The sequence below is a fragment of the Setaria viridis genome, chromosome 8 (genome assembly GCF_005286985.2).
Source record: "Setaria viridis chromosome 8, Setaria_viridis_v4.0, whole genome shotgun sequence".
Classification (NCBI taxonomy): Eukaryota; Viridiplantae; Streptophyta; class Magnoliopsida; order Poales; family Poaceae; genus Setaria; species Setaria viridis.
In genome coordinates, this window is record NC_048270.2 from 17,087,234 (window position 1) to 17,100,428 (window position 13,195).

Genomic DNA, 13,195 nt, shown 5'->3' on the forward strand with positions numbered 1-13,195 from the left:
CGTCCGGCCGTCGCCGCCCTGCTGCCGCCGCAACCAGACCCTGTTGCTGTAGCCGCCCTGTAATTACCCTAGGGCAACGACAAGGGTAGTGATGCCAAATATTAGGCATGAATGCAACAACCAGGGTCATAAGATTAAGCAAAGCCCAGCGCCATGAAAAAACTAAAGCCCAACCCAACCATTTTTTCCTCCGACGCCTCCCCTCCCGTCCTCGTCAAGTCCGCCTCCTCTCGTCGAGCCCAAACCTCCTCCCCATCCTCCTTCAGTCATCCTCCGCCAAGATCCACACACCTTACCCTAGATCCGGTTCCCTCCCAACTACCCGCCGCTCCCCATCCACACCGCCCGGGTCAATGAGGGAGTACCATCGCGACGCTAGGGGTCATTTTGCCCGAGGCAACAAGCTCATAAAGTTGGAGACGCCGTCGAAGGCCCACACCGCGGGAGGTCGGGGCTGCCGTGGCGACGCTTCTTCCTCACGTCGTCAACAATTACACAGCGGCGTCAACAGGCGGCCTACCACGCAGTCGGTTTCGAGGGGGTTTACCTTGGGGAAATCTTTTCAGGTGAAGATAATTGCCGACTCTAACTACGAAACTGAGTCCAACACAGAGATGGATGACATTATTGACACCATGTGCGAGCAGTGCGTCGATGAAATCATAATGTTCTTACTTTCTTATATGTTTTTATCTATGTATCCCTCATTTGTACTACAATTCAAAGATGCTTAAGCTAGTCATTGAACATGACAGCAATGTGAATAGGGGAATGTCTATGTTTTTACCTATGTATCTATGTCAGAATGTCAGTCATGCATAAACCCCTGAAACATTAAAATAATCTGAACATTGAATATCAGAATGTATTGCAAACTGATTTCGATGAGTTGAAATCTGCTTTCAAGAAGTACGCGAATCATGCCAACGAAAAGTACAACAAAGTGGTGCGGGAGTGCCATGACCTTGCCAAGAAGCTTGACATAACTAAAGAGAAGGCAAAAACATTAGTTGCTGCAGTTAAGAGGCTTGGCAAGAAGAAGGTAGACATTAAGTAGGTCTTGGTTCACAAAGTGTTTAGTTTTGTCTGTAACATAACCTCTAGTGCTATGATCCCCATCTGCCATGTTCTTTTGGACTGCCTGTGTGCATGGTAGAAAAATGTTGCTTGATAAGCCTCATTTTGATCAATATCTTTGCTATGATCCCCATCTGTCATGTTACGTTTGATCAATCTGTTGGTCTAGCTGACAAATACATTTATAGTATTAAATTACTGATTGAATGAGGTTACTAGAGTAATTGTCAAAGCCTTGCAACATTGCCTACCTATTGCAACGAATTTTTATAGAATTTATTTCTTTTACTTTGGCTCCTATCCATCACCCAACTATTGCGTAGCGTGGTGGTGAGGTGCTCGAGTCCAAACTCTGGAGACCCTGGTTCGATTCCCTCATTGCGCATCTTTTAATTTTTCCATTAAGTAAAACTCGCAACCATTTTTCAACTTGTGGCGACAACACCAATCTATTGCAACAAATTTCTTGTTGTTGCCATGGGCTATGTGGCAACATAATAAATTCATTGCAATATTGCTTCCTACTTGCAACATTACGTATTTCGTGGCAATAACCCTTACATTTTGCAACACAAAAGAAAACTTTGTAACAACGCAAAAAAAACTATGGCAATTTGTTCAGCAACTTGCAACCATTTTCAACTCGTTGCGACAACACCGACCTATTGCAACAGAATTTCCATTGTTGCCTTGGGCTATCTGGCAACGTGACAAATTTGTTGCAAAAATATCAAAGCCTTGCAACATTACGTATTTCGTGGCAATACCCTGTCGATATTGCAACGAAAACAATTAATTATTGGAACGAAAACACACGTGGCAATAACCCTTACCTATTGCAATGAATTTTCAAATGGTGGCAATAACACCTACCGGTTGCAACGAAAACTCAAAATCGTTGCAATAACCCCTACCTGTTGCAATGAAATGTGAGTTGATGGGATGATGGCCGAGGCAATAGCCCTAAAATCTAGTAGTGTGTGGACCTATGGGTCCCACAACCACATGTGGCCCACCGGTTCTATGATGAGTTGCTGGCATCGCAAATACAAGATGCTGGTGGCACACCATTCTATGATTATATGAGATGTTGTTCTATGATGCTCATTTTACTTTCATCATACATCCGTAGCAGCTGAGGGCTAGCACCGATGAACTATGATGAACCTAGGATTTCCATCATAGATGTGGTATGTTCAATGATGAAGTTTTAGAACATCACACGCAAAACGTCATGGAAGCTACTATTTCTAGTAATGAATCTCTAACACCCTTCATATGGTCAGAAAACGGGGTATTTATAGCCCCAAGTGTAAGAACTAGCAGTTGCATAGCCGTTGCAACTTTCTACGTATCACTGACTGATTCGATGGTTCACATTGGGTAGCACTGGATGAATCGGTGCTGCCACTTCTACTAGCCATTGTGCTACTAACGCCTTGACCCCACATATATCACAGAAGGAGCCAGTGACCCCTAAGCCGCAGTCTACCATTGACTTCCTTCACCAAATGATTTGCTGCACTCTTGCTATTACCATTATATGAATCGGTGGATGTATTTAAAACATCCAAAGTTGAATCAAAGCCGATGCTAAGCTGAGTCGACAATCATCAACTGATTCAGTGATGGTCACTGCTAAGACCGAATTAGTCGGTGCATACAGTGCATGCACATGTTGGCCCTGGTGCTATTCCTATAGTCACCGACTGATTCAATGATCGTCCCACTCACCACCGTATGAATCGTTAAGTTGTATTGTCCAGCAGGATCCAATTCAAGTCTTCATATGTCTTTGTCCCGGTTTCATTACCATCATATGATGCCTAAGAAAAAGATTATCTCTAGGTTTTCACTATCATTTGGCTGTCATAGAATTCTTCTAAGTCTTTCTTTGAAATTCATCATTGGGACCTATAAAACACCAACAAAAGTAAATCTTGCAAACACACTAGTCCCAATGACTATGTTGTCATCAATAACAAAAATCACTATGGCCTAGGGCCATTTTCCTTACATAAGGCTTGGCTATGATGGACTATTCAAGAGTGAAGGCAAGCATGGTCTTGATGCTGAATGACCAAATGTAATGATGAAAGGCAAGCAAAGGCTTAATAAGAAATCTCTGGTGAGTGAGTGTTGGGAGGGAGAATAGGATTTTTATTTGTGTAGGGCCTTTGGTACTGAAGAAGTGCATGAATAGGGCATGATGCAGGAGCTCTTGGGATCGGTATAGTTGAATGAAGAGCAGGATAAAATCATGGTATTCAGCTAGTTCCATGTAAAAAATGCTCATGTTTAGAGACGTTGTGTAGATGTATAGTCAGTACACTAGTGGAAAACTGAGCTTTAGTCCTGGTTGGTAAGCCTCATAGCTCTCGAAAAAACAACCGGAACTAACTATTCGGGACTAAAGAGGGGCCTTTAGTCCCAGGTCATTCACCCCGGACTAAAGACCCCCTTTAGTCTCGGTTGGTAATGCATGTGCATGCAGGCGCATGCACACAGCCCCTTTAGTCCCGGTTGGTATTACCAACCGCGACTAAAGACCTTTTCTCTTTTTACCCTGAATTCTTTTCCATATTAATGCTAATTTATGCTTCACACATACACATCGATACACACACACATATACGTATACATCCTTAGCGTACACTACTTACACGTATACGCTCGTATTGTATACATGTCATATATATATTTAATGATAGTATATGCATACTATTAATTATTGAAGAGTATCTTGGCCCCCTAAGTGGGTTCTGGTGATTTAATGACAAAATCTTAAGTAACTAACAAAGTTTCAAGTGCATGAGCAAGTTTAGATTGATTATTGGTCATGGAGCACTTGTGACAGACCCCTCAAAAGGAAATGAAATGTTAGGTGGCATCCTATCTATTTTAAATTTATTTTTCGTTTGATTTTGAGTATAGGAAAGCTGCACTATTAAGAGGGATGTGTAATCTCTGGTCTTAATAATGAAAAAGGTGCTTAAGATGACCTAACAAAACCTATGAGAGGCACCATTTGCACTTGCACATCACATGGGGATAATTAGAAGGGCTAATCAGAGAAATCCGAAATTTTCCAGAAGTTTTCTCGGAATATTCCGGAAGTGGAGAGTTTCCGGAGGTCTGGGTCTTTCCGGAAGTTTTTCCGGAAAATTCCAGAGATTCCGGAAATCTCCGGAGAAAGTTCAGGAAAATTTCGGAATCTTTGTTATAACGGCTAGTTTTGGAGTGAAGGGGTATAAATACCCCCTCACCCCCTTCCCTGTGCTCTCTCTTGCCTCTCTACTATTCTAAGCTACAGAAACACTCTAGAGCTCCTCTCTTGCTCCTCTTTGGCTTTCTTGTGAGACTTGTTGGGGATTTGAGGAGAGATTGGTGAGTGGGCAAGGGATTATGCTAGTGAGCTGCAACTCCATCTCTTGAGCACCTTCGTTCTTCGTCAAGCTGGTGATTCGTGTTTGTTACTCTTGGAGCTTCAAGCTCCTAGCCGGCTGTGGCGTCGCCCGGACAAGCATCCAAGCCTGTGGCTGCCCCGAGAAGTTTGTATTACCCTACGATTAGGTAAGTAAGTCTAGCTTGATCTTTGTGGTCACTAGAGGGAGCAAAGTGGCTTGGTGATATAAGCCCACCCTTTGTGGGTCCTCAATGGAGACGTAGGCTTCACGGTGTGAAGCTGAACTCCGGTAACAAATCCTTGTGTCACTCTTGCTTATTGTTCTTGATTTCATACATATTCTTGCATACAACACATATTTAAGGTTTGTACTCGATCTACTTTTCTAGTTTGCTTGGAGCTGTTCCTTCTTGCTGAATAGACTTAGAACAACCTGTTGAACAACCTATATTCATCGATCTAAATTCTAATAGGTTTTTCTTAGAGTTGTAGTTGCTTTCGGAGGAATCCGAAATGATCTAGAGATTTCTCCAAAAAAGTCTGGAAATTTTCGGAACAATCTCCGGAAATCTCCAAAATTGTCTGATCAGCTTGTTTTTAAGTCTAAATTTTTCAGATTCGACTATTCACCCCCCTCTAGTCGACACTCTAGATCCTTTCAATTGGTATCAGAGCTTTGGTCTCCGGATTAAAGCATATTTACTTGGAGCATCAAGATGTCGACCTCAAGGAATTATGATGTGGCTATTGGAGGAAATATATCCAATCCAACCGGCTCCCAACCACCCGTGGTACCACAAGGAGCAACGACAAGTGCTCGAGGTGGAGGAATTGGTGGAGCAAGCACAAGTGAGAGGAGACATCATGATAGTGATGATTCCTCCTCTGAGGACTCCGACTATGATGATGCAAGGTCTAATCACTCCGGACGTCGTGGCTCAAGAAGGCTCAAGAAGGGAGTATTATCAAATTCCTTTCAATTACAATCGCTTAAATGTTAATACCTCATCCGGGTCGATCAACTTGGGAAAGCCGCCCCATTTCGATGGGGTAAGCTATTCCATGTGAAAAACTCGATGAGGGAGTATTTGATGGCGGTCAACCCCGCACTTTGGGATGTCATGAATGTAGGTATAACATTTCCATCCGAAGATGCCACTCTCACACAAGATCAAGCTCTTGACATACAACGCAATTATCAAGCCTTGCCTCTTATCAAGAGTTCCTTATGCGCCGAAGAGTTTGATAAGGTGGATAGATTGCAATCCGCCAAAGTAGTATGGGATACTCTATTCATAAACCATCAAGGCACAAAGAGAGTTAGAGAAGGAAGAATAAGAGCTTTGGAAAGTGAACTCAACTGTTTCATCATAAAGGAAGATGAAACACCTCAAGAGATGTATAATAGGTTGAACAAGATTGCCAACAAGATAAGATCTCTTGGGAGTGATAAATGGGGAAGAAAAGAAGTGGTTGACAAGATCCTTCGGCTTATATGGCTAGAGATATTCAACTTCCTATATTGATTAGGGAGAAGAGAGGATTCAAGAAGTTCATACCGGTAGATGTGATTGGACGAATTGAAGAACATCGCATCACCATCAAGGAATCCAAGCTATCCCAAGATATGTAAAAGATTCATGAACAAATTGAGAAGAACAATGGGGTAGCTCTCAAGGCAAGTCACAAGAGCAAAGAAAAGGAACCAAGCTCATCGTCAAAGGTCACTACCAAGAAAATTGATGATGATAGTGATAGTGAGAGCATGGATGAGGAAGAAATGGCCTTATTCATGAGAAGAATGAGGAGAGTGATAAAGAGGGGTGTCTTCTTTGAGAAGAACAAAGACAAAGAGAAGAACAAGAGGAAATCAAAGAGGTCGTGCTTTGGATGTGGCAAGGAGAGCCACTTCATTGCAAATCATCCGGATGTCAACATCAAGAGAAATGACACATCAAAGCATGACAACAAGTACAAAAAGAAGATTGGTGAAGCCCATTTGGGTCAAAAATGGGACTCAAATAAGGAAAGCTCGGACTCCGATGAGGAGGTTGGTGTGGTAACTATAGCATTTGAAGCCCCAGCCTCCAAATTGTCTCTATTTGATGATCTCACCAACGATGAAGATGGCTTCACCCACACTTGCTTCATGGCTAGAGGGCCAAAGGTAGATTCCAAAACCCCCTCTCATAATGATGATGATGATGATGATGGTAATGCTAGTGATGATGGGAAAGCTTTAAAAGGATTAGGAAAACTAGCATCTAAGAGAATAATGAAATTAATGATGGAAATAAAAGATAGGGATGAGACTCTTGAGGTCCAAGAAGAGTTGTTTCGACTTGAGTCAGAGAAAACAATTGCCCTTGAAAAGTCCCTTGAAAATGAAAAGAAGGGATTCAAGGTGCAAGAGGACTTGCTCAAGACTAAACTTGACGAAATTCTTAGCCTTGAGATATGGCGGAACCACCTAGATTAACTCGGCTAAAGTGTACTCAACGTCGCCTTATATGCGAACCGATACTTTAATCAAGTTAAAATGGCAGTCCGTCGGGTTTCACCCGATAAAACCACTTAACTCGGATCGATCACAAAGCAAGCTCACATGAAGGTGAGTGGTTATTCCCAAAGATTACAACCATCCATCCAGATTAACATAGTGCAATAATTTATTACATCAGTGTTTGAAATTCAACAAAAATTTGCAAGGTGTTCAACAGTGGAAGATAAAATTCAAGCGGAAGCTAAATGTCGATACAATATATCATGGCAAAGCGAACCATGACATCAAACACCACGATCCTTGCTGACCGAGGACGGGTCCCAAAGAAGTCAACACCAGCAACCACACCTGAAAAACAAGCCACAAGCAAGGCTGAGTATACTAATACTCAACAAGCCTTACCTGTCAGGTGGTAACTACTCCACCAACTCCGAGACATGCAAGGCTTTTTGGCTGAGGGGTTTGTTTTTCCAAAAGCAGCTAAAGTAGGTCTTTAGTTTCAAGTTTTAGCATCAGGTTTTAGTTGATTATCCAGTCTAGGTAAGCACCTATTCTAAGTAAGCATGTTGATCAAGCATAAATAATCAAGCATCAGTATTAATCATCATCCTTTGTTCCACTTCTTATTCAATGTAGAAGTGCGGTCAAGCAGTCTTGAACTGTGAGCGGTAGATGATTCGAATCGAGTTTCTTAACCTTACAAGGTGAACCTAAAACCACGACATATGCGTACCACACCGGATCCACACATGTCAGCCGTCCCCATCAATCCTCGACACATGGCCACGACCCGCTTCCCTTGGCGTACAATGCCCTACGGTCCCGGTCTACGTTGTACTGTGACTACACTTGTACCCACATGCTGCAGCAGGGGAACCAAGTTCTAGAGAGAGTGGGGAGTATGCCCACATCCCAGACCAATCAGGTACTTGGCTTCCCTATCCCATAGTAGGTATGAGCTTAGTACTTTCAAACACTTGGCGACAGCTCTAAACACATTTCGACCTTAGTATCTTTTTCCTAGACAGACGGGGCAATCCACCAATTCAGAACCAAATCCCGACCCTGTCCATCATCCTTATGGTTGCAGCATAGTAAACAAGCAACTCCTATAGCTCTCGAGTGACAGGAAATCACTCGACTTTTACCGAGTCCTATTTAGCACAACAACAACTCCTATTTAGCACAACAACAACAACTATACGTTCCATCAGCGCGGTTAGCTTCTAGACGAGATGCAAATGCAAGATTTCAAAAACAAGTTTTTATGTGTAGGTTGCATTTCATAAGTTACTGCACAAGCATAGGGTTTATTTTGGACCACATTCACTTAGACAAGTTTATAACATTTCTTTTCTTGTAAAGTAAGGTGTGTTGCGATTTAAAACTCGGAGATGACTTTGATGGTGATTGCGTACACACATATTAGGTTTGTTATTACTAACTGCCAAAGAGAAAAGGTACCATCCTAGGGTTGATCAAGCTTAGATCAGAAACTTATCCTATTTCTGAATGTTTTTCTGTACCTCTTCCGATATTTCTCACATTGCCCTTACTATTATTTAATTTGTTTTCATTCATTTCTCTTGGGTTTAACTTCCATAAATGTTTCTGGTAGCTTCTAATAAGATATGGTTCTAAATTTTTTACAGATGCTTCCTAATCACATCAGTGAGCTACTGTAAAGTTTTGGAATGCATTGGACTTCTAAAACTAATTAAAATTAGAAAATTACCCTATGTCACATTATAGGGATCTATTTTTAACTCAAGATCCAGTAGCATTTTGGTTCTGATAAACATACAGGGGGTTACACTATTGTGCTAGAGGCTTCTGTGATTTTTCCATGATTTTTGGTGAAGAACATCTATTTCCATAATTATATCCTATGTATCATTCCATAAAAAGAAAAGCATACTTCATAAAGTTTCATTCAGTGTTTCATATTTTTCCTAAGAACTACATTTCATCACTGAGCTACTCCATATGGTTTCATATTTTTCCCTAGCAGATTCTATTACTTATGCAAAAAGAAATATTTTTCACTAGATTTCAAGGATAAAACTAAACAATCACATAAACATCTATACCAGGGTCCAAAGTATTTTTCTAAGCACAAGTTCACTGAAACAAAGCTAACAAGCTGCTGTGGTGGCGCCGGCGTCCGGGTAATCGGCTTGTGGTGCCATGTGGTGGGAGAGAAGCCAGTAGGCAGGGGGAGAAGGAGGGTGCCGCGCCACGGAGCTAGGCGTGGAGGCAAAGGGGCGGCCGGTGGAGGAGGAGAATGGGGTGTCCGGGCATCGATGGGGGCGCTGAGGAGGAGCTACCAGTTGGCGACGTGATGGCCGAGGGGATGATGATGATGCGTAGTGTGGCGGTCGGGCTGGCAAGGCGAGCGGGGGCCGGAGCACGGCTGGGAGGAGGACAGAGAAGTGCAGGGAATGCTGGCGCTAAATGTTGACGAGGAAGCGTGGCGGCAGTGGCCGAGGAGGAGAACCGGCGGCGCGACGACAGGGGCCAACGGCGGATGCGGCGGCCGGGGACAAGGACGTGGCTGTGGTGGAACCACCCAAATTAACCGACTAAAGTGTTCTCAACGTCACCTCATATGCGAACCACACTTTAATCAAATCAATTCGGCAGTCCGTCGGGTCATACCCGATAAACCACTTGTTTCGGATCAAACGAAAAGCATCTGACACGAAGGCGAGTCCGGAGATTACAACATTTCAATACTTAAAGCATAGATCCGAATTAAGTTATTACACATCCATTGTTCAAAAGTGCATAAGTAAAATGTTTAGAGTTTCAAAGCAGCAGAAAAATGATAACAATAGCACGTCGAGACAAAATATCACGGCGAAGCCAACCATGATATCAATAACCGCGATCCTCACCGTCCGAGGATGGGTCCCACTTGACCGTCCAACCCAGAGGGAGCTAGGTCGGCCAAGTCAAGCTAGCAGCACAATCATCAACATCTATCATATTACTTGAAAAAATAAGCCAGAAGCAAGGCTGAGTATACTAATACTCAACAGGACTTAACCGTCGGGTGGTAACTATTCCACGAACTTCTAGACATGCAAGACTTTTTCGCTGAGGGGTTTGTTTGCCAAAAGCATCTAAGCCCCTTCATTTTAAGTTTTAGCATCAGGTTCTAGTTGATTATCCATTCTAGATAAGCACCTATTCTAAGCAAACATGTGATCAAGAAGTTTAATTCAAGCATCAGTATTATTCATCAACATTTTTTTTCCTCTTCTTACTCAGTGCAAAAGCGCAGTCAAGTAGTCTCAAACTATGGGAGGCAGATGATTCGAATCGAGTTTCTTAACCTTGCAAGGTGAACCTAACCCCACAATATATGCTACTGCTGCGCTAGGTTCACATATATCAGCCGTCTCCATCAATTCGTAGCGTTTGTCCAGAGCACACTTCCCTTAGCATACAATGCCCCAACGGTCCCGGAATGACATTGTATTGAGGCTGCACTTGTACCCACATGAGGCCTCATGGGAACTCTGTTCTAGAGAGAGCAGGGTAAAGGTCCACGCCGGTTCAATCAGGTACTAGTTTCCCAATCCCATACTAGGTATGAGATTAGTACTTTCAAACACTTGACCACTGTTCTAACAAATCTCGACCTTAGCATTTTTCCACTAGACAGACGGGGCAATCCACCATCTACCAAAACAGAACATATAGCTCTGCACCACCCGTCAATCCTTATGGTTGCAACATAAGTAATTAGGCAACTCCTATAGCTCGCAAGTGACAGGAAATCACTCGATTTTTACCGTGTCCCTATTTAGCATTGCAACTACTTGCCTTAACATACTAGTATTCAGCACATAGGTACCTAGGATCATGCAACTAGGGTTTCAAGCAACTCCTATAAACTTAATGCACAAACATAACTAGCATAAGTAGTGCATAATTTTAGAAATCAGGGTTATGCTTCGAGGCTTGGCTTCTCGTCCTAAGTTTAGATTGGCCTTGGGCTCTTCCAAACTTGGTTCGGGTCTTGATTTGCCTCGATTACGTCCGGCTTAGCGGGTGTGTCCTTCTTGACGTTGTAGGCTGAGCTCGTAGGTTCCATCCGTGAGGTTAGTTTCTACATGAGATGCATATGCAATAATTCAATAATTCCACCTTTCATGGTCTGAATGGCATTTCATATATTATTACAAAGCATAGCTAACTCAAGACCAAACTTATTTAGACAAGCACCTGTACTATCTTTCTTCACAGTTTAGTGCATTTTCGCGATTTAGACACTTAGTTCTAGTTTGATGGTGACTATGTCCATATATAACAAGTTTATTAACTTTAGATCGGAAAGTTCTCCTGTTTCTAAATGTTTTGTTGTACCTCTTCCAATATTACCATTTTACCCTTACTACTACTTAATGTTCTTTTATTCATTAAATCGGGTTAAACTTCCAAATTTTGTTTCAGCATGAAAACAGTGAGGTATGAACCAAAAATTTAACAGGAAGTCAAACATGTCATTACTAAGTTACTGTAAAACTTTGGAGCTCACTGGACTTCAACAAAAATAATTAAAATTACACCAAGATCCTATGGTTAAAAGCACTTAACTATTTTTATCTCCAAATCTACAAAGAATTTGTTTATGAAATTTCAACAGTGTGTTACACAAGTGCAACAGAGGTTACAGTGAATTTTCCACGATTTTTGGTGAAGGACATCTATTTTCCATATTTTCTAGTATTTAACTTTGCATAAAAAGGAAAACATGTTTCATCATGTTTGATCTAGTGAACCTTACTTTTCCTAGCAAGTATGTTTCATGGATGATATTACAGAGGTGGTTTCATATTTCTCTCTGATAGATTCTATTACTTATGCAAAAAGTAAAATCTTTCACTAGATTTCAAAGATAAATCTAAAACATGTGTAAAACATCTAAACTAGGGTCCCAAACATTTTCCCTAGCACAAACTCAGTGTGAAAAAGCTAAAAGAGGTGGCTTTGTTATTTTAACATTTTTGGGTGATTTACCAAGCATTTAAAGGCTTAAACACCAAATAAAATCTAGTGCTAAACACAGATCATAAACATGCATATGAGTATTTTTAAATGAAACTACACATCACTAGGAACCTAGCAAAACAAGAATCACGATTTCCCCGTTTTTCTACATCTACTTATGTATTTTGAAAGTTTCAGCCTTTTTAGATCTAGGAAATAAAGAAAACCGGGATCAACTTGCAAACTAGCCCCCAAATCTAAGGTTTAATCACGCAAAGATCATTGCATTTCTCCCATACCCTCCTACACTTCTCCTTCTTCTTCCTTCACGTCCCTCACGCATCAGACACAACACAGAAGCACGCTACGGCAGGGATTGGCATGGCCAACCACGGCAGGGGAAAGGGGGAGGATGGCATGCTTAGGGAGCAGGGACAGGGGGCAGGGATGCGCCCTAGGGTGGTGACACTTACTAGCAGGGGCAGGGAAGAGAGTGGCGCCGCAGGAAGTTCATGGGTAGGAAGGGGGCGGACGGGGGCTCGCGATGGAGGGGGCTATTCGGCGAGGGAGGACGGCTGGGAAGTGGCAAAACGGATGTGCGGTGTCGAGGAGGCGTTGTGGCTGCGAGGAATCGACCGGAGACTCAACAACAGCAATGAATTTTTCCGGTGATGGATGGGCAATAGTTGGAGCTTGATTCTGGCAATGGAGGTTGGGAGATGAGGCGAGTGGTTCTGGAGGGGGGGGGGGCTGGGGCTGCTTATATAGCTAGGGCGAGGCACGGAAAAGAACGGAGAGGTGATAAAGCACGGGGTGCGGCCATTGGAGGGGAGGGGAGCTCCGATGCTTGGGCTCCACTAGGCAGCCATGGCGTGGAGTCCTTGTTCCGGCCAATGGAGGGCAATGGGAGGCGTGGAGACGAAGGGAGGGGCACATGGAAGATGCCTGATTGGGCTATGGGCGGAGGAGGAGCCCTGCAGGCTTTAAGGGAGGGCCAACCGGCGATCTTTGGGTGCCATGCCAGCCACAGGCATGCAGGTGGTGTTCTAGTGCTGGAGGAAGGAGGAAGAGGGTGCCGACGTGTGGGCTCGCGAAGAAAATACAACGTGCCAACTTTGTCCCCCTAACCGACCTTTACAGGTGTTCAAAAATTCCCCAAAAATACTCATTGGAAAGATAAAATCATCTAGAATCTAATGCCATAGGAATCA

The 13,195-nt window shown here is 42.9% G+C and overlaps 1 pseudogene; it reads left to right on the plus strand.

The window, feature by feature from the left end:
• The first annotated feature begins 6,248 nt into the window (after positions 1-6,248).
• LOC140220231 (uncharacterized) overlaps positions 6,249-13,195 on the plus strand; it is a 32,825-nt pseudogene continuing 25,878 nt past the window's right edge.